Source organism: Heptranchias perlo, chromosome 27 (genome assembly GCF_035084215.1).
Source record: "Heptranchias perlo isolate sHepPer1 chromosome 27, sHepPer1.hap1, whole genome shotgun sequence".
NCBI classification, from domain to species: Eukaryota; Metazoa; Chordata; class Chondrichthyes; order Hexanchiformes; family Hexanchidae; genus Heptranchias; species Heptranchias perlo.
In genome coordinates this window covers 17,090,274-17,115,612 of record NC_090351.1, presented here as the reverse complement: position 1 = coordinate 17,115,612, position 25,339 = coordinate 17,090,274, and the positions used below count along the sequence as shown (strand labels likewise).

The following is a 25,339-nucleotide window of genomic DNA, read 5'->3' as shown; positions in this document are numbered from 1 at the left end:
TAACCCATTATTAAAGTACTAACCTAGGACAAACCATAATTGGTTAAGATTTGACAGCATAAGAGAAAATGAAAACATTTTTGTCTTCTCTTGTGATGGCATTTAGAATGGTTCCAACACAGATATAAATTAGGGTAATAGTAGTATGATCACCCCAAAAGTACTGACTCACTTATGTTTCACTCCTGCTTTAATTTTGACTGCAGGTACCAACTGAACAGTAATAACAGGTGTGATGCACAAGCGCAGGTGTGTTTAATGGTGTTGTGCTGGTGGCAGTGATGATGGTGCTGTAATGAAGAATAAATTGAATGGAGCAGTTCTTTCTATAATGATGCTGATCTGATAATGTGGATGGTTATAATGAGACAAGATTTATACTTAAGAATACCATTGCATGAAATCACTTTAATGACATAATATAAAAATTGTAGAAAACGTTTTATAATGAGCTTGTACAGTAGATTTGAACTCTGGCTCTTAATCTTCTAAGACTTAGATTCAAATCTAGTCCAGTTTCCTCTTGCTGATTGCTGACAGGTTCCTAAGTTAAAATAATTCAGTCGCAATTATTTCCTAGCAGTCGTGTGTCCACAACACAAAACTGTTCTATTCCTACACTAACTGGCTCACTACAGAAATTGGCATGAGGAAGGCTGATGTGAGAAATCCTAAAACTTCATTTCCAGCACTGGCATCCTGCACTTTTATGAGCACAAATTCGCGCTCCAGCAAAAAAGCTAAAAGGACAAGGTTTGCCAAAACCTCCTAGAATCTTGTTGGCTTTTCCTTTCCCATATCTAGAACTGACTGTTCTTTTCCAGTTCTTAGAATCAATTAGGACTCTTAAACATTATAGTAACCTTGATTTTTATTATGGGGAACATTCTTCCCTCTTTTGATTAAGCCACAGTTTTTATTTTTGATCTCCTGGGCCTTGACTTGGAATTGTTAAGGATTGATAACGTTGTATGAAAATTCCAAGAAGAAACAGGTCTTGAAGGGATTAAGTACAACTGTTGTTTTACAATGTTAGCACCGTGTCAATTATTAATTTCACTGAAACTAATCCAGTGTCTGAAAAGATCATTTTAACAAACATGTGCTGAACAAGGGGAAAAAATCTCAGCTACCTACAGAAGAGTTAACAAAATCTTGTGAGCATTCCTGTTCACTGTCCTATTTCGAAAGAAAAAAATACAAATTGTTTTACTGTAGAATGGACACAAAAGGAAAACAAAATATTTTTTCTATTGTAAGGGCAAAACAGTGCCAAAGTCCTGAACATAGGAGTGGAAGCATGAAAGATCTCACCTATACTCAGTGTAATTGTTTAATCCTTTTAAAATGTGGTGTTCTGCCCTGGGCATCGAAGCCCTTTGTATATATGATTGTGACTATAAATCACACCCATCCCTGTTGTGTAGAGACCTGTATGCATCTGTTAAGTCTCCCTGAATTCAGAGTTACACCCTAAACAATTTGAGGAATATGACTGGGCTCATTAACTCCTTCACTGGTCACTGTGATTTGATAAAGTTCTTAGTACCAGGAGGGACCCATTTGAAGCAATACATTGGTGGACTAATGTGATGTGCCTTGGAGTGTCAGAGCATCAGTACGTTGTGGCTGCAGTTTCCCACATTTGGGGCATGATTTTAGCTCAGAGCTGGGAATCCATTGCGTCCCTAGATATTCATATGGGGAACCCAGAAGCCAAATGAACTCCACGCAATCTGCGATCGCAACTCAATTGAAGCTGAGTATTTGTGTTTCCAGGTTTCCCTTGTGTCAGGCAGCCAAGTTGACAGGCTGGCCACCTGTTGGGAGGGAAAGGAGCCGCGAATCAGAGAGGGGGGAAGGGAAGGAGAGAGAGATCGTGGGCTGTGGAAGAAATCGGAGTGGTGGGAGGAGGTGGGAGGACGTGGACGACATCGGGTGGGCCTTGGAGAAGATCAGGGGATCCCTCATTGGGTGGGGGGGATCCAGCATCAGGGGAGTCCAGCATCGGGGTTGGGGGGGGGTGGGGGGGTTCAGCATCATGGGGGGAGGGGGTTTCAGCATTGGGGGGTGTCCACCATTGCAGGGTTGGGGGGGGAGTCGGCCGATCGCAGGGATCCAATCACGCCAGGCAAGCTTGTTGGGCCTGGATGAAGCACTCCTGCTCCCCCTGGCCCACAAGCAGTGCAATAAAGGCACTCACCTCATGGATCTGGCCCTTCCCGTCTGCTTTCACCTGACATGAATCAGAAGCGCTGGAAAACCCAAGCAGGTAAAGTTAAATTTATTTGACATTTGTAACACACAAAAAATTAAGTGCCTCAGCTATCGCAATGAGGTACATTGCCCCTTTAAGTATCAGCCCGCCGGCTTTAAGTGGGGACGGGACTTTCGGGTTTCTGTTGTGAGTACACATCCAAACGCGCCTGGGCTAAACCCAGAAATGGGCACGTATGAGCCAGGATGTGGTCCCACTCCAAAAATCAACTATTTTTACTGTCCACCCACCCCCAAACGATCCGTTCTTGGGGGTTAAAATTACCCCCCTTTGATTTCCGCAGGGCTGTTGGGTGAAGGTGCTAACACTGACGAGATACTACAACCTGCATTTAGGTGACTGAGTTGCCACCAGTATTAAATTAACGTCAGTTGGAAAACCTAGGCTTTCATCAGTGCGAAACAGAAATCAGAGGACAAGTTAATCTTAACCATTGAAAAACCTGACCTAGTGCCTTATTCCAAAGCAATATTATGAGGCCTGGGAAGGGGTTTCCTGCACACTCTTTCAGTCAGGAAACAATATGTTGGAAGGGGTGTCTCTGAGGTGAGAATGTAAATGGAAAAATGGCATATTTTGGATTCTTGCAGTAAATTCTCTGGTTATGGTCTTGTTAGCAAGTATTTCTTTTGTTTGCCCTTGAATCCCTTTTCATTAATAGTAATCCAATTCTTTGAATGGGAGATTGAGGGAACAAAACCTATCATAGCTCTGCTGCCTGTGGACTTTGACTGCGATTCAAAAGTAATTCATCTTGGAAAGTACATTTTTAGCCGATTCAACATGTTAAGGAGCTTTATAAATGCAAATATTTTTATCATTTTTTATCATTTAAGGTGTATTGCTATGGCCAAGACAAACAGAAGTTAAAATAATGGAGTCTCCATTAACTTTTGGCACAAAATTCAAGTCTAATAGTAGTTCACCCTTATAATGTGTTTTACTAAGTAAACTATTCCATACATTTTAAGGTGTTGTCCATGGCTCAGTGGTAGTCCTCTGAGTCAGAAGGTTATGGGATCAAGTCCCACTCCAGAGACTTGAGCATAAAATCTAGCCTGATACTCCAGTGCAGTATTGAGAGAGCACTGCACTGTTGGAGGTGCCATCTTTTGGATGAGACCTTAAATAACAACTTTCGTTCATATAGCACCTTTAACATCATAGAACGCCCAAGGTGCTTCACAGGAGCGTTGTCAAACACTGAGCCACATAAGGAGATTTTAAGGCAGGTAACCAAAAGCTTGGTCAAAGAGGTAGATTTTAAGGAGCGTCTTAAAGGAGGAGAAAGAGGTGGCGAGGTTTACGGAATTCATTCCAGAGCTTAGGGCCTAGGCAGCTGAAGGCACGGCTGCCAATGGTGGAGCAGTTAAAATCGGGGATGCGCAAGAGGCAAGAACTAGAGGAGCGCAGAGATCTCGGAGGCTTGTAGGGCTGGAGGAGGTTCCAAAGATAGGGGAGGGGTAAGGCTATGGAGCGATTTGAAAACAAGGATGAGAATTTTGAAATCGAGGCGTTCCCGGACCGGGAAGCACAGAGGTGATGGGAGAACGGGACTTGGTGCGAGTTAGGATAAGGGCAGCAGAGTTTTGGATGAGCTCAAGTTTATGAAGGGTGAAAGATGGTAGGCCAGCCAGAAAAGCATTGGAATAGTCTATTCTAGAGGTAACAAAGGCATGGATGAGAGTTTCAGCAGCAGATGAGCTGAGCAGGGGCGGAGATGGGCGATGATACGGAGGTGGAAGTAGGCAGTCTTGGTGATGGAGCGGATATGTGGTCGGAAGCTCAAATCAGGGTCAAATAGGGCGCCAAGGTTGCGAACAGTCTGGTTCAGCCTCAGACAGTGGCCAGGGAGAGGGATGGAGTCGGTAGCTAGGGAACCGAGGCCCTGTCTGCCGGCTCAGCAAGACGTAAAAAGATCCCAAGGCACTATTTCGAAGAAGAGCAAGGGAGTTCTCCCTGGTGCCCTGGCCAATATTTATCCCTCAACCAACATCACTAAAACAGATCATCTGGTCATTATCACATTGCTGTTTGTTGGCCCTTGCTGTGCGCAAATTGGCTGCTGCATTTCCTACATTGCAACAGTGATTACACTTCAAAAGTGCTTCATCGGGATGCCCTGAGGTCATGAAAGGCGGTATATAAATGCAAGCCCTTTCATTCTTTTACTGAGAGCGCTATCAAGTCAGGAGAAGTAACTGTCCCAAGTAATGCAGTATTTTTTCAATGTTATGAGCCAGATGTCCTGAACAGCATGACACAGAACTTAGAACACCTGGCACAGCATTTGTTGTTTTTTCCAACAGAATTATTCTCATCAAGGCCCCTCAGTAACCACAACGAGGGGCAATCGTTGGCTGTGTCTGTAACCTAGAGGAAGTAGCAATACTACGCCTCTGGCAGTGAAATGTATAAAGTTACTTGCTAGACTGTTCCGCCAAACAGATGTCAATGATTCAAAACATTTGGCAGGGTATTTCGGGTATGAATAAACTATTGAGTTTACACTTTTATGCAGGGTAAAGTTCCCCTTTAATACAGAAACAATCTTTTGAGGACAAAGATTTAATACTGGGCAAAATTTCAAACATTATCTCTAATTTCTCTATCCCACATCCTCCATGCGTAAACCATTCTAAACACCACAAAGCTTTCTATGCATTGTTCCAGTTGAGTGACAACACAGGTGTCTGGCAGTATTCCAGGGACATACATGCTGCAAAAAAAGGGGGAACAGATTGCAAACAAATCGCAGTGATTTATAATGAAATAACTGAGAAATTGAGATATTAGCTTTGCAGGGAAGCCTTTCTTAAAAAACAATTGATAGAGAAGCTTGGTCACCTGCTGTATTACGATCACTACTTTTATCTCCTTTTCCTCTTCTCCTAAAGACTCTGGTTCATGCTAGGATACCTATCTGCTAACACGAACAGACTTCTGATACCTCACCCAAGTGGCTATTCTTCACGTGAATATCAACTGGACAGCTGAATAGAGGGCCTCAGCCAACCTTTAAAGTGAGAAAGAAGGACTTACACTTTTCACGACCCAAAGCTCCTTACAGCCAATGAAGTACTTTTGAAGTGTAGTTAATGTATTGTATGGTGGTTACTGGCTAGTGATCGGGGCTAGGAATCATGGTTGCATTTTTTTTTAGTCCTCCCTCTATAGTTAAGGGGCACTGAGGCAGACAGTGATGACCTTATCAGCATCTCAACTGAGATCAGGATGTTAATTCTGCATAGACAGAAAAACACTTCCTGGACTGTGTATTACTTTGGGTGATGCGTTTACCCGCTGAACCATCCATAAGATGGCTATTCCTACATTACAACAGTGACTACACTTCAAAAATACTTCATTGGCTGTAAAACCCCTTGGGACATCCTGAGGTTGTGAAAGCCGCCATATAGAACCTTAGAATGATACAGCTCAGAAGGAGGTCATTCAGCCCATCTTGGCTATGCCCGCTCTTTGAAAGAACTATCCAATTAGACCCGCTCCCCTGCTCTTTTCCCATAACCCTACAAATTTTTACACTCTCAAGTATTTATCCAATTCCCTTTGAAAGTTATTATTGAATCTGTTTCCACCACCCTTTCAGGCAGTGCATTCCAGATCATAACCACTTGCTGCATAAAAAAAAATTTCCTCATGTTGCTTCTGATTCTTTCGCCAATTAGCTTAAATCTGTGTCCCTTTTATCCCTTTCTATTTGTGAGACCGATAATATTTAATGCTTGCATTATTATATGCTTGGTTACTAAATATTTGTTTGCAATAAAAAGGATGCATAATTTTCCACCTGATTGAACTTTCCCCCTTACACCCTCCTCTCCTCTCCTAAAAGCACTGACTCCGTAGGGTATAGAAACATAGAAAAATTTACAGCACAGAAGGAGGCCATTCAGCCCATCGTGTCTGTGCCGGTCGAAAACGATGCCGGCCTAATCCCACTTTTCAGCATTTGGTCCGTAGCCCTGTAGGTTAGGGCACTTAAAGTGCATATCCAAGTACTTCTTAAATGTGATGAGGGTTTCTGCCTCTACCACCCTTTCAGGCAGTGAGTTCCAGACCCCCACCACCCTCTGGATGAAAAAAAAAATTCTCAGCTCCCCTCTAATCCTCCTACCAAGTACTTAAAATCTATGCCTCCTGGTTATTGACCTCTCTTCTAAGGGAAATAGGTCCATCTAGGCCACTCACAATTGCTTACATCTCAATTAAATCACTCCTCAGCCTCCTCTGTTCCAAAGAAAACAACCCCAGCCTGTCCAATCTTTCCTCATAGCTAAAATTCTCCAGTTCTGGCAACATCCTCATAAATCTCCTCTGTACCCTCTCTAGTGCAATCACATCTTTCCTGTAATGCGGTGACCAGAACTGTAGGCAATACTCAAGCTGTGGCCTAACTAATGTTTTATACAGTTCTAACATAACCTCCCTGCTCTTATATTCTATGCCTTGGCTAATAAAGGAAAGTATCCTGTATGCCTTCTTAACCACCTTATCTACCTGTCCTGCTACCTTCAGGGATCTGTGGACATGCATTCCAGGGTCCCTCTCTTCCTCTATACCTCTCAGTATCCTCCCATTTATTGTGTATTCCCTTGCCTTGTATGATATCTCCAAATGCATTACCTCACACTTCTCCAGATTGAATTCTATTTGCCACTTTTCAGCCCATCTGACCAGTCCATTGATATCATCCTGCAGTCTACAGCTTTCCTCCACACTATCAACCACACAGCCAATTTTTGTATCATCTGCAAACTTCATAATCATGCCCACTACATTTAAGTCTAAATCATTAATATATACCACAAAAAGCAAGGGACCTACTGGGCCTGTGGAATCCAACTGGAAACAGCCTTCTAGTCACAAAAACACCCATCGACCATTACCCTTTGTTTCCTGCCACTGAGTTAATTTTGGATCCAATTTGCCACTTTCCCTTGGATCCCATGAGCTTTTACTTTTTTGACCAGTCTACCATGTCAGACCTTGTCAAAAGCCTTGCTAAAATCCATGTAGACGACATCAAACACACTACCTTCATCATCCATCCTTGTTACTGCCTCAAAAAATTCAATCAATTAGTCAGACACGAACCTTCCCTTAACAAATCCATGTTAACTGTCCTTGATTAATCCGTGCCTTTCTAAATGACGGTTTCTACTGTCCCTCAGAATTGATTCCAATAATTTGCCCACCACCGAGGTTAGACTGATTGGCCTGTAATTACTAGGTCTATCCTTTTCTCCCTTTTTAAACAACAGTACAATGTCAGCAGTCCTCCAATCCTCTGGCACCACACTTGCAGCCAGGGAGGATTGGAAAATGATGGTCAGAGCCTCCGTTATTTCCTCCCTTGCTTCTTTTAACATGGGATACATTTCATCCGGGCCTGGCGATTTATCTATTTTCAAAGATGCTAAACCCCTTAATACTTCCTCTCTCACTATGTTCATCCCATCCAATATTTCATAGTCCTCCTCCTTAACTACAATCTCTGCGTTGTCCCCCTCCTTTGTGAAGACAAATGCAAAATATTCATTAAGAATCGTACCCACATCTTCCGCCTCTGTACATAGGGCACCTTTTTGGTCTCTAATAGGCCCTACTCTTTCCTTAGTTATCCTCTTGCTCTTTATGTATTTATAAAACATGGCTCCATAGGCACCATCAACCCTTTAGTATCTTGTCTGTGGCCATTCTCCGTGTGTGAAGCTAGACAGTGAGCGTCAGTAGACTATTTGACTATGGAGAGGGGGCATCACAGCTGAGCCTATACCTAATCTCATTGAAGGTCTGTTTTCACAGAGCCACTGGGTGTCAATCAGGGGCAGAAGCCCTGGCCATTTTTTTCCCACTCCCCAGCAAGAACAACTGGTAGTGCTCTCATTGTTGTTATGGCTAAGATCAGATAACTCAGCACAAACCAGACACTGATAAATGCAAGTCTTTCTTTCTTTTTTCTATTGTTTATGAAGTCATCTTTTGCACGAAGTTATAACAAATGGTTACAGCCTGTCAACTCTTCCATTGTTTAAATAAAATAAATCAACAGTATCTTTGAGGACTGAGCCTCCTTAGCCACTGGCAAAGTTCTTTCAGGAAATAACATGTATTTAAAGGGTATTTTCTTGCATTCAGTAAAATTTTTACATAGCACAGTTAGAACAATGTTAACCCAAAAATTATTATACTCATTAAATATAATGGGTGAGAAATTCCATGTTTTTAACATTAACTTCAATGCATAATTAGGTCAAGTAACTTTATCTGGTAGGAAAATGAGGCAGAGGAATAGAGAGTTGAGGAGGGTGGTTATGGGGCTGGGCCAGGATACAGAGATAGGGAGGAGTGAGGCCATGGAGGGATTTAAACATGAGGATGAGAATTTTAAATTGATGGCACTGGGAGACAAGGAGCCAATGTAGGTCTGCCAGGACAGAGGTGAAGTTTACTAAGGGTGGAGAGTGGGAGGCCGACCAGGGGAGCATTGGGTCTGGAGGTAACAAAGGCAAGGATTGGGGCTTCAGCAGCAGATGGGCGTTGGGGAATGCCCCATTTTAAAGAAAGGAGGATCTGCTTGGAGACCCATCCCACCTAGCTGACAGCAGCTGACGCAGTACTACATTGTTGGCAGCCCTAGAGAGATCTTCAGCCTAGACATTTACTCCTTAAAGGTTGTACCAACATTTCTGTGCTCAAATTTGTATTTTTTTAGTTTTGAAAATGTGCTCGAAGCTTTCCACATTTCTCATTCCATTTTATAATACAGTTGACTCCAGTTAATTAGTCATTGATATAAAGAAAATTCTAATCCCGACACCAAATCCCAATGCTTTAGACCTCTTTCCTTTCAATCTTTTTATGTTGCATTTCAGATTCAAGCATAACATTCAAATACAACTTTCAGGTAAGTATAAAGTTACATCATTTATTACTTCTTAAAATGCTCAGACTATTCAATTGCTATATTGATGAAAATTGGCTTCTTTTGTATAAATTTATATCACTCTGTTCCAAAATTAATCCCATTCACAGCTTTAAATATCTGGGGAAACAACAATAACCACTTGCGTTTATATAGTGCATTTAATGTAGTAAAACATCCCAAGAAGGTGTTTCACAGGAGCGTAATCAAACAAAATTGATTTATCAGGAATTTTAACCATATTCATTATTAGAAATTTCTATTTAACCCTTTTTTGTTATATGGAGAGGTGGGGGGGGGGGATGCATTGATGGAGATTACACAGTTTGAAAGCTCCATTGGCTAATCAGTACGCGAAGGCTTAAATTTTGGGGGAACAGGCTTTGACATTGGCTTTCTTTGGTTGCCAACCTAATGCGTATTGTGCATATTCTTCATATCAATCTGAACAGTGCTCATCTCAGCAGAAACATGAGGGTTTCGGATAAGGTTCTCATCAAGATTTCTGAAAGTTCAAAATGTGATTTTAAAAGGCTTGTAAATTGCTCAATCACATTTCACAATTCATCCCTCCTTTTTTATAAAGATTTGAGTTGTGGTATTTGGCTATTTAGTAATGGCGTAGATTTTACATTGCTACAGGCTGTATTTCTGGTTTTGTTTCAAGAACAGTGACAAAAGCAACCACAATGGAAACATTCAGTCTGTTTTCAGCTGTCTTCGCCAGCTTCCAGCAGTTTTCTACAGGGACTATATTAAAATCCCAACATCCGTTGCATCGCCAAATATATAAAAAGATTGATTTCCTACAAACCACTACATTAATGTAGTCGGGGGAGGGGAAGAAGTAAAATAAACAATAGACATAACTTAACCCTTTAAACCAATGCACAAAATATATTATAGTGGATGTTATGTCAGATTTAGTCTTTAACAACCCACCATGAATGATTAGGGTGAAGAGTTGAGTTCCAGCAATCACATGCGTTAGATTTGATATTCCAACGAAATCTCGGGCCACAAATAAGAATACCAGATGTACAAACTACAGATGAGAAAACATAAGGACCATGTGAAAAGTATTAAGGGGAGAGTGTAAGGTGAAAATAGAAAATAAAACAATGGTTGAAAAAATGACTGCAGTAATGGAAAAGCAGGTTACTATTTTTTTTTAAATAGCAAGCATTTGACCACAGAAGCTTTACAATGAAGTCAAGAATAGTCTGAAAACTAAGAATTCTTTTAAAATGTAAGAGGAATCAAACAGCAGCAAGGAATCCTGGTTATCGATTGTTCTCTATTTAATGATCATCATAACTGTATGCAGCACATTAATACTCCACATCATGACTTATCCAGAAAGAAATGCCCTTCATTTTGAAAATCACCCTTATGGGAATAACGTACTAAATTCAGAGTTGGTTCAGCCCAAGACATTAATTATTTCATAAATTCCCTGTAAAGGCAAAAAAATGGAATATGCTGCCAAAAACATGGACTAATTTATGGAAGGAACTGTTGTTTCCATTCTCAATTCCATACAGCAGCCAACAATTGGAAGCTATTTGTACACAACAGATTTAGAGAAATAATGTAATATGGCACCTTTAATGCAGCAAAATGTCCCAAACCTCCAAACACTGGAACAATTTCTGGCAACAAGAACTCGTCTGACCAGAGGCACAAGTCACATCACTTTTGCAGAGCTTATTTAAACAGGCAAGTAACAACAGGATGTTATAACTCATCTGGCATCTAGGAGTGAAGAGTCATCCAGTTTTCCAGCTGCCTAGTCAAGAATATTTGACTTTAAAGTGAGGTCTTTGTTTTCTTCTTTTAACAATACGGTCAGATGCATTCAAAATGGCAGCACAGATACAGTATAGTATACTTTCTGCAAAAGTTCAATAAGTATTTTAAATCCAACTTTGAGGTACCTCTGATTTTTAAAAACTATGCAATCACTTTCATGTTTGACATGTAGTGTACCTTTCTAAAAGCTTTCTGCTCAGCTAAGATTAAATTCAAGAAATACAGGCGTATGTGTTAAAATCTATTCCCCAATAGCTCTGAAAGAAAAGATTCAATGGGCTAATTTCAATTGTTTTTTTGTGTCACTACACATGTACATTATAGTGCACCATATCCAAACATGTGCCAGTTATTCTTAATTACCCTTATGCAAGATAATTGTATGTATGTTGAAATTGCATATGATTTCAATTTTCAGGTCATCCGCCTCCGCCATTCATCTGCAATTAATGTTCTCTGATGATAAAGTATTTATGCGGAGAAAGCAACAAAGAGCATTTACTGACTTTCTTGGGCCCATATAGTGGAATCTTAACATTTGAAGCATATTTTTAATCCTAAATGTGCACTCTAAGATTGTAGAGCTGTGCACCACCCTTGTGTTCTATTTTGGCCCTGGATTCATAAGCCACAGCTTCAGATCACCACATCTGTCATCTTCAAAAGAGAGCATGCTATTAAGTTGACAGAAGACAGAAGCCCAGTTTAGCCCCTTACTGGCTTTTACCAATTGGCTAGTTATCCATTGACAAAATTGTCCTTATTCCTAAAGTTGTAAAGAGAAACAAATTGAGTGTTGCCAGAAAAATTGTCAGTTGCCAGAAAAATTCATGTTAGTATTCCTGAAATTACAGGCAACCTGTACATTAACAAAATGGTAACCTGGCTTGATGGCATTGATGTGGACAGCCTATATTTTGATATAGTTAATAGCAGCTGGGGGTGTATTGAAGAAGGCTGCCACATTAAAGTGAGTTTAATTCATCAACAGCTGATATAATGCGGTGCCCTCTTGCACAAAGCTGATTGATATCGCCTGTTATTCTGGCTGGGGTCTGAATGGTACCAGAATCATGGAAGGTAAAAACATCAGTGATCTTGACTAGCTTTGAAGTATATGACTTTTGGATGCTTGGCACTCCAGATGCTCTGTAACTCTCATGCATCATTTGGTTTTCAGTCTAACTTTCCAAAAACCACTTGTGTCAGACCAGTCCATAAAAACAACGTGGCATTGTAAATTTAAAACTTCCAGCTTTCACTATGCAACACAACCATGAAAGGTCCATCAAAATCCATTTGCCATTGTAGGGTGGGGTAATGTACTGAAATAGTAAGCATTTATTCTGAACATTTTTTTTTACACCACTGAATATTGCACCATTTCAGAAGGGAATAGGATTTAGACGTAGATGTTAGACTGCATCTATCCTCAGGATCACAAGCCTCACTGAAGTCTTGAAACATCAGATGCTATGGGGGAGATTTTAAGGAATGGGAGGATCGTTGCGGCCGGTGTCGAGGCGGGTGGAAAACCATCCGACCCTCCGCAGCGAGACCCGGGAGATTTTAGCTCTCTGGCATCATCTCCACGATCGGCGTCAGTCTCCAGCCAGTGGTCGGTGGGTGAGAGGGGGATTCCAGGCAGCGGGAGGCCACTGCCGGTGACCCAATCAAATGGTCCCCAACACTGGTTTGGAGGGGGGGTTGGAACAGTGAAGGCCTAAGGTTTCCTTGTGGGCCAGGAAGCTTCCCCGCACAGTTAAGATTGCAGTCAGATCCTGATGACATCATCATATTGATCAGAACAGGAAGCCAGCAAGTAAGTCAACAGGTCAGCAGTAAGTTGAAAATCTATCCCTGTGTCTTTGTGCCCAATATTCTGCACACAGTTACAAATCTCAGCCATGTTCTATGTGCAAGTTCCAAACAGAGGACAAAGCAGTCAGCTTGATCAGCAGCCCATCGGCCACCTTAAACATCCACTCCCTCCACCACCGGCGCACCGTGGCTGCAGTGTGTACTATCCACAGGATGCACTGCAGCAACTCGCCAAGGCTTCTTCGACAGCACCTCCTAAACCCTCCACCGCCACCACCTAGAAGGACAAAGGGCAGCAGGCACATGGGAACACCATTATCTCCAAGTTCCCCTCCAAGTCACATATCATCCTGACTTGGACATACATCACCATTCCTTCATCATCACATTCTGAAACTCCCTACCTAACAGCATTGTGGGAGCACCTTCACCATACAGACTGCAGCGGTTCAAGAAGAAGGCCCACCACCATCTTCTCAAGAGCAACTAGGGATGGACAATAAATGCCAACCTTGCTAGCAACGCCCATATCCCAAGAATGAATTTTTTAAAAGTCTCCAGCTCCATTTTAACTGCTCACTACCTGGTTTCCCCCCTTGTGTTAGGCTAGTTTCCCATTAATAACAACGTGTCTTGTTTTTCAAAATTCATATGAAGGATCAGCCATGATCTTATTAAATCTTATTAAATGGCGAAGCAGACTCGAAGGGCCGATTGGCCTACTCCTGCTCCTATTTCTTATGTTCTTATGATATGGGTGCCCTGAAAGTCTAACCTCAAGTCTAATTATATCCCTGTGCAGATGGCCTCTTAGAGCATAGCTGAGCAAACTATGTATTTAACTCATTAGTGAATTTTAAATAGACCAAGCAAATCATCCAAGGAATCTTCTAATGTATCTTAGAGTATTTCAGTTTTTGTAATTTCAGCCTTCTCCCACTTAACAACGTACTTAGTGCAGTTAGCTGTGAATAACAAAGAGCTTGAAAAGACTCTGAAATCCTAACTGTCATGTTACCTTTCTTTCCCAAGCAGAAAGCTTTTAATCCACTTAACTGCTTAAAACCATAATGGGTCAGATTTTATTGTCAAAGTAACGGTGAGGCTAATGGTGCTCACCGTTATTCATGCACAAATGATACAGCACTTTCAGGCGAGGAGCAGATGTGTTGTTAAATGCCAATATCCAAAAGTTGCTGTCCAAGTTGCACCACTCTGCCGTTAGCTTCGTGAAAATGGCATCTCGTTGTCTGCCTTACCATTGGCATGCATTGACTGTCTTGAATCTGCTGTATTTGCACAGTAGATACAAATTGAACCAGCCGCAGATATTTAGGGCTAGTAATTACAAGCATAAGTACCCTTTTAATGACGTGTTAAGTGTAAATGTCTGCCAATCAACCACACTGACACTGAAAATTAGCAATTAGAAGTGTGGAGTGTCATTCCTTCAGGTGGTGAATTGTTTTAGGAGATTTTAAAAATGTCAAATTTTAAATTTAACTTTTTTTCTCTCTCATTTTTCCTTTCTGTCTCTTTTTTGTCTCTCTCTTAGTCCAATCTTTCTTCCCCTCCCTTTATTTCTCTTTATGTACCTGATTTGACATTTAATTCACCCACGCTAATTCACACCTTTCTTAGTCTTTCCGCTGTTTATTTCTCAATCCTTTAATCTGATTGGTTAAGGAGATACAATGTTGGTCACCCTGTTCAATCAGGTCCCAGATGCCCTGCTTCCCTCACTGTGACGTTATCAGCTCACACTTCCAGCAACTTATGATGCAAAAAATTTTAAAACCTAAACATGCACGAACAAGTCTGACTAATGGCAGATGCCGTTGGATGTCCTGCTGCAGCAAAATCTGGGCCAATATGCTTTTAAGACTCAATCTTCAAAACTTTTTGGTAGAAAACCATGAGCCCAACTGTGTTTTGCACATTAGTTACGTAAATGTAAAAATATTTCTATGCACTTGCACAGAAGGCAAGATTATTGAACCTTACTTGGAAGTAGTCTGCTAAATAGCAGCGTGACATCATTATTCCCAGGATCACATTGAACAGGTCAGTAACTTGGAGAAGTTATTGATGTTCAATTATTATGTTTAGATCTATGATTCAATACGATTCAATCATCGCACAACCGGAAATATGAGGACTATTATTAATTACCAGATAACAGAACAAGCAAAACCATTCAGTGCCTTGGGGCATTCTTGCTTGATGAAGTTCCTCAAAGGAAAAGCTCACTGGGGATGGAGAAAAAAGCCACATATGTTTTGGAAATTAGTAATTTCCTGGCCCTGTATTCCACCCTTTGCTCTACAAATTCTAAAGGAAAGTTGTGAGATATAGTTAGTACTTGGCAAAATAAACTGCAGCTAAATATTTTATAGTCCTGCAAGGCCATTTGCAAATGTGTTTTCTGAAAATCTGTTGATGATTTTTTTTTTGGAAAGCACATTTGCCAGTGGCCTTGTGGAGCTACAAACATTTTAAGCATTGAATTGCCTATTTGCAATGTTCAGAGGGGTGCAGCAAAGAAGATTCCAAAACAAGAGAGACTTCCAAAGCTTAAGCCAAGTTTTTGAGATCATGAATGATGTAAATGTATGCAGGCTAAATTAGACGGTACAGGTTTGGAGTAAGACGAATGATTAGAAGAAACCTTTTTTCCTCACTATTTAGCTGAACCCCGTTAAAAAGAAGGTTAGGAATGGGATTTAAGTTTGAGATTAAGTATAGATGGAAATAATCAAATATTTCATGGCATTTCATGATTTCTATGCTCCTGGGGCCATGGAATCTGTGAAGAGCAACCGACCAGGGTCGAATAAGGAAAGATATGAGTGATATTAGAGTTTTCCTCAGTCAGTTGAATTTCACCTAAATTTCCTGCAGGAAATTATATTGGTTAGTAGAGTCAGTGATGGAGTAAATTTCCACCGCTGTAGACAGAATGGCCTTGATGGGCAGAATGGACTTTTAGTTCATGTATTTTTAAAGTAACGCACTGGGGTTAAAGGGAGCAGTGGTTACAGTTCTGACCTGGATTTATTCCAAAACTGTTTAATCAAATAATGTTTTAGGGCTTTGCCTTGTGCTCAGTGTGTACAAAGTTAACAAGATCAATTCAGTTTATTCAACTTTAAAATAGGGAAGTTAGTTTTTTACAAGCACAATTTTATGGGGTAGGGAGAAATCAACTGGAACACTTAGATTTCTGAAGTGATTTGATCTTTGGACTTTACCAAAGATAACTTATAAAAAGAGTTCCATTAAATTTTATACTAGTTTATCACCTAAACATTTACAGATGACGTTTGCCTTTTACCATACGTAAATTACCTGATTTCTGAGGCAATGCATCAAAAAAAATTTGTGTTTTATGAAGTGCTTTGCAAGTGATTTAAAAATCTTTCTTTTCACCATAAAGCGACTCAGTTTGGCAGTATGACGGCACAACATACTGGTATTCCAGTGTGCTGTATCACAAGTGGTTTTGCACTTCAGCAGTAAGTTGAAAATCTATCCCTGTGCCTTTGTGTCTAATATTCTCCATGTGGTGCAGATCTCAGCTGCGTTCTATGTTTAAGTTCCAAACATAGGACAAAGCAATCCATTTGATCGACAGCCCATGCGTCCCCTTAAACATCCATTCCCTCCACTGTAACTGCAGTGTGCATTATCCACAGGATGCACTGCAGCAACTCATCAAGGCTTCTTGAACAGCACTTTCCAAACCTGCAACCTCCATCACCTAGAAGGAAAAGGGCAGCAGGTGCATGGGACACCATCACCTCCAAGTTCCCCTTCAAGTCACACAGCATCCTAACATAGACATATATCGCTGTTCCTTCATCGTCACTGGGTCAAAATCCTGGAATTCCCTTCCTAACACCACTGTGGGAGTATCTTCACCACATCGACTGCAGAGGTTCAAGAAGAAGACTCTCCATCAGCTTTTCAAGGGCAACTAGGGATGGGCAATAAATGCTGGCCTTGCCAGCGATGCCCATATCCTGAGAATGAGTTTTTAAAAATTCTAAACAGAAGGAGGGGGAGGGAGAATCAGCAGCTAGTAGTACCTTCTAACAAGCTCGAAGGGATGAATGGACTACTCCTGTTATTATGTCCTAATGCCTGATTATAAAGGAGCATGGCCAGGTGTGTTGAAACAGGTCACTTCCCTCCTCTGTTTTAGTGTTTGGCTTGTGCCTGAAAGTGGAGAAAGTACAATAAAGAGCCTTCAGTTCTCTGTACAAATTATGATTACTAGTATATCCTAATAAATATTCTTTATATGGAATTTTCAACCTTCTGCAGTTTTATTCTTTTTTCAAAAAGAAGAGATGGTGCATTGATTTGGGGAGGGAAGGAGCACAAAAGACAAGCCCATCATTTGCATCACACATAAGTGACTCCATGATTTGTCACTGCAACAAGAATACACACACATCACTTTATTTATAGAATTATTGGACATCTACATCACTGCCATTCCAGTGATGACAATGACCCTTTAATTTTTTTTATACTAAATCAAAAATCGACATTGAAAATTGCCCAATGTTTATCTGCTGGTTTTGATTTTTCTTTTGCTGCTGTAATAGAGCACACTGCTAATCCCCAGAGCACCATTCATCAGCCCAGCCCAGCTGGCTCTCAGCAAATCTCAAAATCATCAAGCTAAATAATGTTTGAAGCCTTTGAGTCAATACTCAAATGTGTCACGGCCAGTGTCAACTGTGCCTACGGGCTAAGGAAAGGTGAGCTTCCCTCAAAGGAGTAAATGCATTGCATGGAAAATTAGCAATTCTAGCATTCGTTTTCAATAAAAGGGTGGTAAACATGTGGAGCAGATTACCGGCAAGGGTGAAGGAACAAGAAACTACAGGATTTAAAAAGTGACTAGATCAGTTCTTTTTAGCAAATAAGATTCAAGGTTATTAGATTTAGAAATGCATTAATGAAATCTTGTGAGAAGTTGGATAGATATGTTAGATGAACCAATAGTTTACTTGTAGCTGAAATCATTACTATGTACATTCATAAAGGCTGGAAAGTTTTACATTAAATCCGTGGTCTGTGCTGAGTGAGCTCATCTTAGTGAGGCACCAGTGGGGTTGTTCTAATTGGCCTCAGTGCCACTGACCTAGGTTCTTGTTCCTTACTGTTATTCAGTGGCTCCTGCTGGATGTGTGTTTATTTGTATGAATATCAGGTAAGGAAAGGATTGGACTTGGCTGTGATGCCTTCCATATTCAAATAGCCTGCTGACTTTTCTTGTCTAGGTTCACACGAAAGAATGGACACTTAGTCAAGGTACTGGCTAGGCTGCTGGTACCCATGCATCTACAGCAGAGTCAGCAACTTTGTGTGAGAGAAGAGAAGGGGAGTTAAGAGAAGCAAGGGAGGAAATAGCAGAGGTTCTGACCATCATTTTCCAATCCTCACTGGATACAGGGGTGGTGCCGAAGGATTGGAGGACTGCTAACGTTGTACCATTGTTTAAAAAGGGAGCGAGGGATAGACCGAGTAATTACAGGCCAGTCAGTCTAACCTCGGTGGTGGGCAAATTACTGGAATCAATTCTGAGGGACAGGATAAACCGTTACTTAGAAAGGCACGGAGTAATCAAGGACAGTCAGCATGGATTTGTTAAGGGAAGGTCGTGTCTGACTAACTTGATTGAATTTTTTGAGGAGGTAACAAGGAGGGTCGATGAGGGTAGTGTATTTGATGTAGTCTACAATGATTTTAGCAAGGCTTTTGACAAGACCCCACATGGCAGACTGGTCAAAAAAGTACAAGCCCATGGGATCCAAGGGAGAGTGGCAAGTTGGGTACAAAATTGGCTCTGTGGCAGGAAGCAAAAGGTAATGGTTGATGGGTGTTTTTGTGACTGGAAGGCTGTTTCCAGTGGGGTTCCACAGGGCTCAGTACTAGGACACTTGCTTTTCACGATATATATTAAAGATTTGGACTTAAAAGTAGGGGGCATGATTAAGAAGTTCGCAGATGATACAAAAATTAGCCGTGTGGTTGATAGTGAGGAGGAAAGCTGTAGACTGCAGGATGATATCAATGGACTGGTCAGATGGGCAGAAAAGTGGCAAATGGAATTCAATCCGGAGAAGTGTGAGGTAATGCATTTGGGGAGGGCAAACAAAGCAAGGGAGTACACAATAAATGGAAGGATACTGAAAAGTGTAGAGGAAGTGAGGGACCTTGGAGTGCATATCCACAGATCCCTGAAGGTAGCAGGACAGGTAGATAAGGTGGTTAAGAAGGCACATGGAATACTTTCCTTTATTAGCCGAGGCATAGAATATAAGAGCAGGGAGGTTATGCTGGAACTGTATAAAACATTGGTTAGGCCACAGCTTGAGTACTGTGTCGAGTTCTGGTCACCACATTATAGGAAGGATGTAATTGCACTAGAGATGGTATAGAGGAGATTTACGAGGATGTTGCCAGGACTGGAGAATTTTAGCTATGAGGAAAGATTGGATAGGCTGGGGTTGTTCTCTTTGGAATTGAGGAGGCTGAGGGGTGATTTAATTGCGGTGTATAAAATTACGAGGGGCCTAGATGGAGTGGATAGGAAGGATCTATTTCCATTAGCAGAGAGATCAATAACCAGGGGCCATAGATTTAAAGTAATTGGTAGAAGGATTAGAGGGGAGCTAAGGATTTTTTTTTTCACCCAGAGGGTGGTAGGGGTCTGGAACTCACTGCCTGAAAGGGTGGTAGAGGCAGAAACCCTCAACTCATTTAAAAAGTACCTGAATGTGCACCTGAAGTGCTGTGACCTACTAGGCTATGGACCAAGTGCTGGAAAGTGGGATTAGGCTGGGTGGCTCATTTTCGGCCGGCACAGACACAATGGGCCGAATGGCCTCCTTCTATGCCGTAAATTTTCCATGATTCTATGATTCTATGAAAACTGGGAAACAATTCAAAAAGTGAAGATGTGAAATTTAATGGGAAAAAGAACCCTTTTGTACATAATTAGGCCATAAAAATATATCAAGTAGCAATATATTTTGCTCTGCATTAATAAATTGAACTTAAAGGGGGACATTGGTGTAGCTCTAATTATTAACATATAAACCCTGTCTCTGCTAAACTCTGCTAAGCTCAGCATGAAAAACAATCAAGAATAATATATTGCTTTCTGATCAGATTTCATAAAGATGAAAGCTACCAAGTCTGGTATCGGGCAGTAGGGGTCTCAGAGCACATCCATAGTGAAAGTGCTGGGTTAAGGCAATAAACCCCTGATATCTAGGGACTCTCAATAACAGATTATTGTAAATTTGATTTTAAATCCTATCATAGGGTAGCTATGGTTCCCTTTTAAGGCAGTCCTTCCTCACAAATGTATCACAATTAATATTCTCCAAGTTATAGTAGTCTTTATGGATAACATTTTGGAATTAGAATTTTTCTAAAATATCATTTGTACTTTAGAATTTTCATGTTGCAAATGTAAAGTTTTGTCACTTTTCTTCACTTTTCTTCCCCCAGCCTTGAAATATAAACAGTAACCCGCAAATTTCAAGAATAGATCAAAGTTTTAATTTTGAAGATGATTTGTGTTGAGCCTCTCCACCATTTGTTTGACTGCAGTGGTGACGAATGGAGAAAATTATCACCGGTAGCTTGAGTGTATCCAAGCTAATGGAATCGCATCTGCTCTGCCACTCTATTAGCAGAATTCGCTTCAAGTGATTGTTAGAGTTAAGAAGGCTTTGCTCACTGTACCCAATCCATCAAGTGGATAATTAGCAAGGATGTATGGTCTAAATTGAAAATGTAAACTTTTTACATATGGAACTTAAACAGTGATAATACTCTTTTCAATCTTGATGTCCTGCATTATTAGCCTTCTCTTTTTACCTAGGTTTATCAAAATACATTAAACAACTGACTTTGATAATGGGGAGGGGGAGAAACATTGATATCTGAGGGAGAGAGAGAGAAAAAGAAAGAAAGAGAGACTTGTATTTATATAGCACCTTTCACGACCTTAGGTCATCCCAAAGTATTTTACAATAAATTAAGTACTTCTGAAGCATAGTCACTGTTGTAATGTAGGAAATGCGGCAACCAATTTGCGCACAGCAAGCTCCCACAAACAGCAATGTGATAATGACCAGATAATCTGTTTTTTTTTTAGTGGTGTTGGTTGAGGGATAAATGTTGGCCAGGACACCGGGGATAACTCCCCTGTTCTTCTTCAAAATAGTGCCATGGGATCTTTTACGTCCACCTGAGAGGGCAGACGGGGCCTCGGTTTAACGTCTCATCTGAAAGACGGCACCTCCGACAGTGCAATATTCCCTCAGTACTGCATTGGAGTATCAGCCTGGATTTTGTGTTCAAGTCTCTAGAGTGGGACTCAAACCCACAACCTTCTGTATTTTGGGTATTTTGTCTGCGTTGTTATCAGTTGAGCAGGAGGTAGTGACGTAGCTGCACCATCAGTGAAGAGTTTTTGGGATGTAGGAAAAAACAGCTGCGGTTTTCCCTTTTATCAATAGTCTCTCAATGACGACCAAGATTGCAACATGTGTTCAGAGGAAGGAGACTGGACAGTTGGGCGATGGCTCATGTGCTGTTTATCAGGAACAGCTGAATATTTTTGTGAGTCACTGGGAAGAAGGGGGGAGGGGAGAACTGTTTTTCCATGATAGAAATCTATGTGTTTGCCTAAACTACATTGTTGAAGCAGCTGGTTTGCTTTTTATTGAAAAGGTCAGTTGTTGCTTTTGAGCAGAGATTAAATCTACTTCTAAGCCTTTTGATGTTTTTTTTCAGGAAATATACTTGGCTATTGGGAAATAAGATGGTAAGGAACATTAAGAAAACAGGAATGTGATGAGTATATTTGTTTTACTCATCCCTAACTATGCCTCTTTTCAAAATACTTGAGGTTAACATTTATTCCCTAAGATCTTTAAAGATTATAAACAAAGTAAAAATGAGACACAACTTGACTTAAAAGTTTTAAACTTTTTTCCTCTTGTGATTTTTCTCCTTGCCTTTACTCCCTTTTGAAGGAGACATTTCATGCTAGGCTACTGTTCCACAGGCTAAACTTTTGGTATCTAAGCCAAGTGGCTGTTCTTCATGTCAGAGTGGGAGCAGCACATGTTATGGAATATTTGCCTTCAGGAGCTATCACAGCCAATCCTGAGCCCACACATGCATGCTGTGGTGAAAGCAGTATCACTGTCCTGCATCCAATAGGGAAAAATGTCTGTATTGTGTTTTATAAGACTTTAGATAGACAGAGTAAATTGGAATTAAACATTTGGCTTCAACTAGCTGTAACTGAAAGAGTTCCTCTGTCTCTGTTGGGAGCATAGCTAATACTGTCCAGATGAGTGCAAAGTTTCAATGAGAAGTGGCTATCTTTATTAGTGCTACTGCCTTGGAAATTAATTAGGTCAAAATTTGTTTTGTGGTTGAGCAATTGTTTTTGAACTGCTAATATATGTAGTCTGCAGAATGGGGAAATAGATAGAAGTCTTTATCTCTAATGGCTGATGCATCAGAGGATATATGAGAAAGATATTAAATGTGTCAATCTTAACACTTTGCCTTAACAGGCTTTTTTTTGGGCATAAAAAAAGTTCAGTTCAACTAGATTTTGTGTGGTGGCCAGGAATGTTACCGTACCCATGTACAAACATCACATTGGGAAGTCTACAAAAGACTGTTTCTTCCAAAAGTCTTGTAGATTATTGGACTGTGTAAAAATATATTCTGAACAAAATATTTTAGTCCCTGTTTCTATCATTATTGTTTTCTTAGTATTTATACCATCAGTATCTTGCCGTGTCAAACTGCTTATATGTAATATTTTATAAATAAATCTAATTACTAGCTTTAGCCTGAATATAATGATCATAGAATGTAGTATTTACTGCTTAAGGAGCAAGCAGAAGAGAGTGACTGGCATTTCAAATGATGTGTAGTAAAATATATTGCAATTAATGGGTAGTAGTTAGGTTTCTGACATGCTATCCCACTTATGGCTTGCATAGGGGCACAGATTTCAGTTCACTGGAGATGCAATCTGCTTATGAAAATGGCCTGCCTGTCATATAAGTTCTGAGAGAAAGTCTGAACTGCAACACACACTTCCAGCATAGGTCACTGGAGGGAATCTTGAACCTCCTCTTTATCCTGTAGCTGCAGCCATGAGTTGTAGCACCCTTAACACTATGGTCCAGAATTTCCTTGTGCTAGTCCCGTTCCACCGCATTTCCAGTGAAGCTCTAGTTGCGGAATGAAAGCAGCTCTGAGGAAATTCCAGGCCCTTGTCAGCTATTTCAGTCCAATGTAGTCTACACCACAATTGAACCTTGGACCTTTCTGGTCTGTATACCTCCTTATCATTTTTACTTAGCTGTTGGGTAGATTTCTAAAACTTTTATGGTTTGAATTTCTATAACAATATTTTGCATAGTGTTTCCCAGTGAGCAGCTGTAAATATTACTGAATGAAACTCTCAAGAAATGACATTGCAGTCATTAATCCATCAGTGCAAACTGCATGCTGATTCCCCAGAATGACTGGAAGGCAGTAATTTAAGCCTGGTGTTCCTGACATTTGTCAACATCTCAAATTTCACCCTGTTTATGTTATCTGAATCCCTGATTGTTTCACTCGAGGTATCCATTATTCTCCATAGAACCCCTTCAGTTGGATCACTACTTTGTAATCATGTCAGAATCCATGATTCTGTATTTAGCTAAATTAATTTGGTGGGCCTTTACTCCTTGACCTTACCTGGAGCAGTGTTGATTGGTCAATTATCCTTATGCAGTCCGCTTATAATATGTCAGGTGTAGAGTACCCAAATTAAATACATCTATATTCAGATACTAGATTTTCATTGTGCCTTGGAGAAGTTTATTCATGATAAGTTTACAGTATATTGTTGAAATGCTAAATATTCATAACATGCATTATAATATAATGATGTAGCATTCGTGGCACCCTCTGTAAATGACATTGGAATTCTTCGTAACATACATTGATATGGTCAAAATAATTGAATTAGCCTCCTCCCTAACTGGTTTATGCAGTGATTCATCCAAGCTGCTTCAGATGACAGATGGTAACATTTTGCAGGTCAGCATCTACCACAGCTGGTTATCATTCCCCATCAAGACATTTATAAAATGAGGTTAGTGAAAACCTTGCAGCTATTTTTCAAATCCAAAGGCAGCAGCCTGTTTTCTACTTGAAAAACTAAAGTACAATTAAAATAACCAAAACAACCCTAGCTCTTCATATATTACCTTTTAATAGAGAAGGCAATAAGGTGAATTAGAATCAAATTAGTACAGGAGGAGAAATAAAGAGAAGGAAATAAATATTGGATTAAGAGAGAGAGGGAAAAAAAGAGACAGAAAGGAAAAGTAAGAAGAAAAACATTTTCAATTTAAAATTTACAATTCTCTAAGAACAATTTACTATCTGCAGGAATGAGACTCCACAATTTCAATTGTTCCATTTCTGGGCCGAAGAGGGTGAGGGGCATTGCAGGATCATAAATCTCATAATTAAAAGGGTCCTGACGCTATTAAGTACCAGCCCTAACTTTTTGCGGCGAGTTTAATTCGTATTTACTGCACAATGCAGCAATTTCTTAAAACTCACGGGGAGTTTGAGGGTGAACTGCCATTTTTGCGAGACTAACGGTGAGGCAGCACAAGTCGTCCAGCAACTTGTAGCGATTCTCAACTCATGGGGCATCTCTCCCTCGCCACAAATTGCTGGAGGATTTACACACTAATAACGGCATGCGCATTAAACTTACCGTTATTTTCCCAGCACATTCTGGGCTTATATGCTGTGATGAATAGGGAGTTTCAATCACAATTTTAATCATAACTCTGTATTTTACCATTTGTGTATAAGAAAGTCAGTCATTTTAAATTTTGTTTACCACCACAGATAGTAATGAGCTTGAAATACACCAATTCCTGCAAATGAGATCTATGGCTTTTCTTTTCAATTGAACACACAGGACATTCATCCCGTGCAAATATATTTTGTTTGCAAAACACGTAAAGAGTAGCTGTTCTTCAATGGAGAACTGTTTAGCATGATAGCTTGCTTTGTTCTGTGGATGGTCCATTAATTCTAAAGGAATTTGCAGTCAGATGTCATTGATGTTGGTCTGACCTCTCTTAGATGGGTACAGCAGGCATCCTCTGCGTCTAAGTATTGGTTTATTTGAATGCTTTATTTGCTTTAGAGAAATACATTTTCAATTAATTTTTTCCCTGATCAAACTTCAAACGGTACTGGGGCATAGCTCAGAGAACATGTTCCCAGTTCACCGTTTCTTCTGAGGTCATCGAGATATGAGCTGGAGATTCTGTAGGTATTACTAAACGCCACGTGTAAGTTATGTTATACAGGCAGATCCATGTTTATTAGCAGTAGAGTTA

At 40.4% G+C, this 25,339-nt stretch overlaps 2 long non-coding RNA genes across 2 annotated transcripts in view; one reads left to right on the top strand and one right to left on the bottom strand.

Annotated features, from left to right (window-relative positions):
- LOC137344681 (uncharacterized) overlaps positions 1-10,931 on the bottom strand; it is a 34,771-nt gene extending 23,840 nt beyond the window's left edge. The window contains exon 1 of the long non-coding RNA XR_010968433.1: positions 10,833-10,931. This is a non-coding gene — a long non-coding RNA (uncharacterized lncRNA). The remainder of the gene's footprint in view (positions 1-10,832) is intronic.
- Positions 1-25,339, top strand: part of LOC137344682 (uncharacterized) — a 39,466-nt gene that overhangs the window by 8,719 nt on the left and 5,408 nt on the right. The window contains exon 3 of the long non-coding RNA XR_010968434.1: positions 9,178-9,209. This is a non-coding gene — a long non-coding RNA (uncharacterized lncRNA). The remainder of the gene's footprint in view (positions 1-9,177; positions 9,210-25,339) is intronic.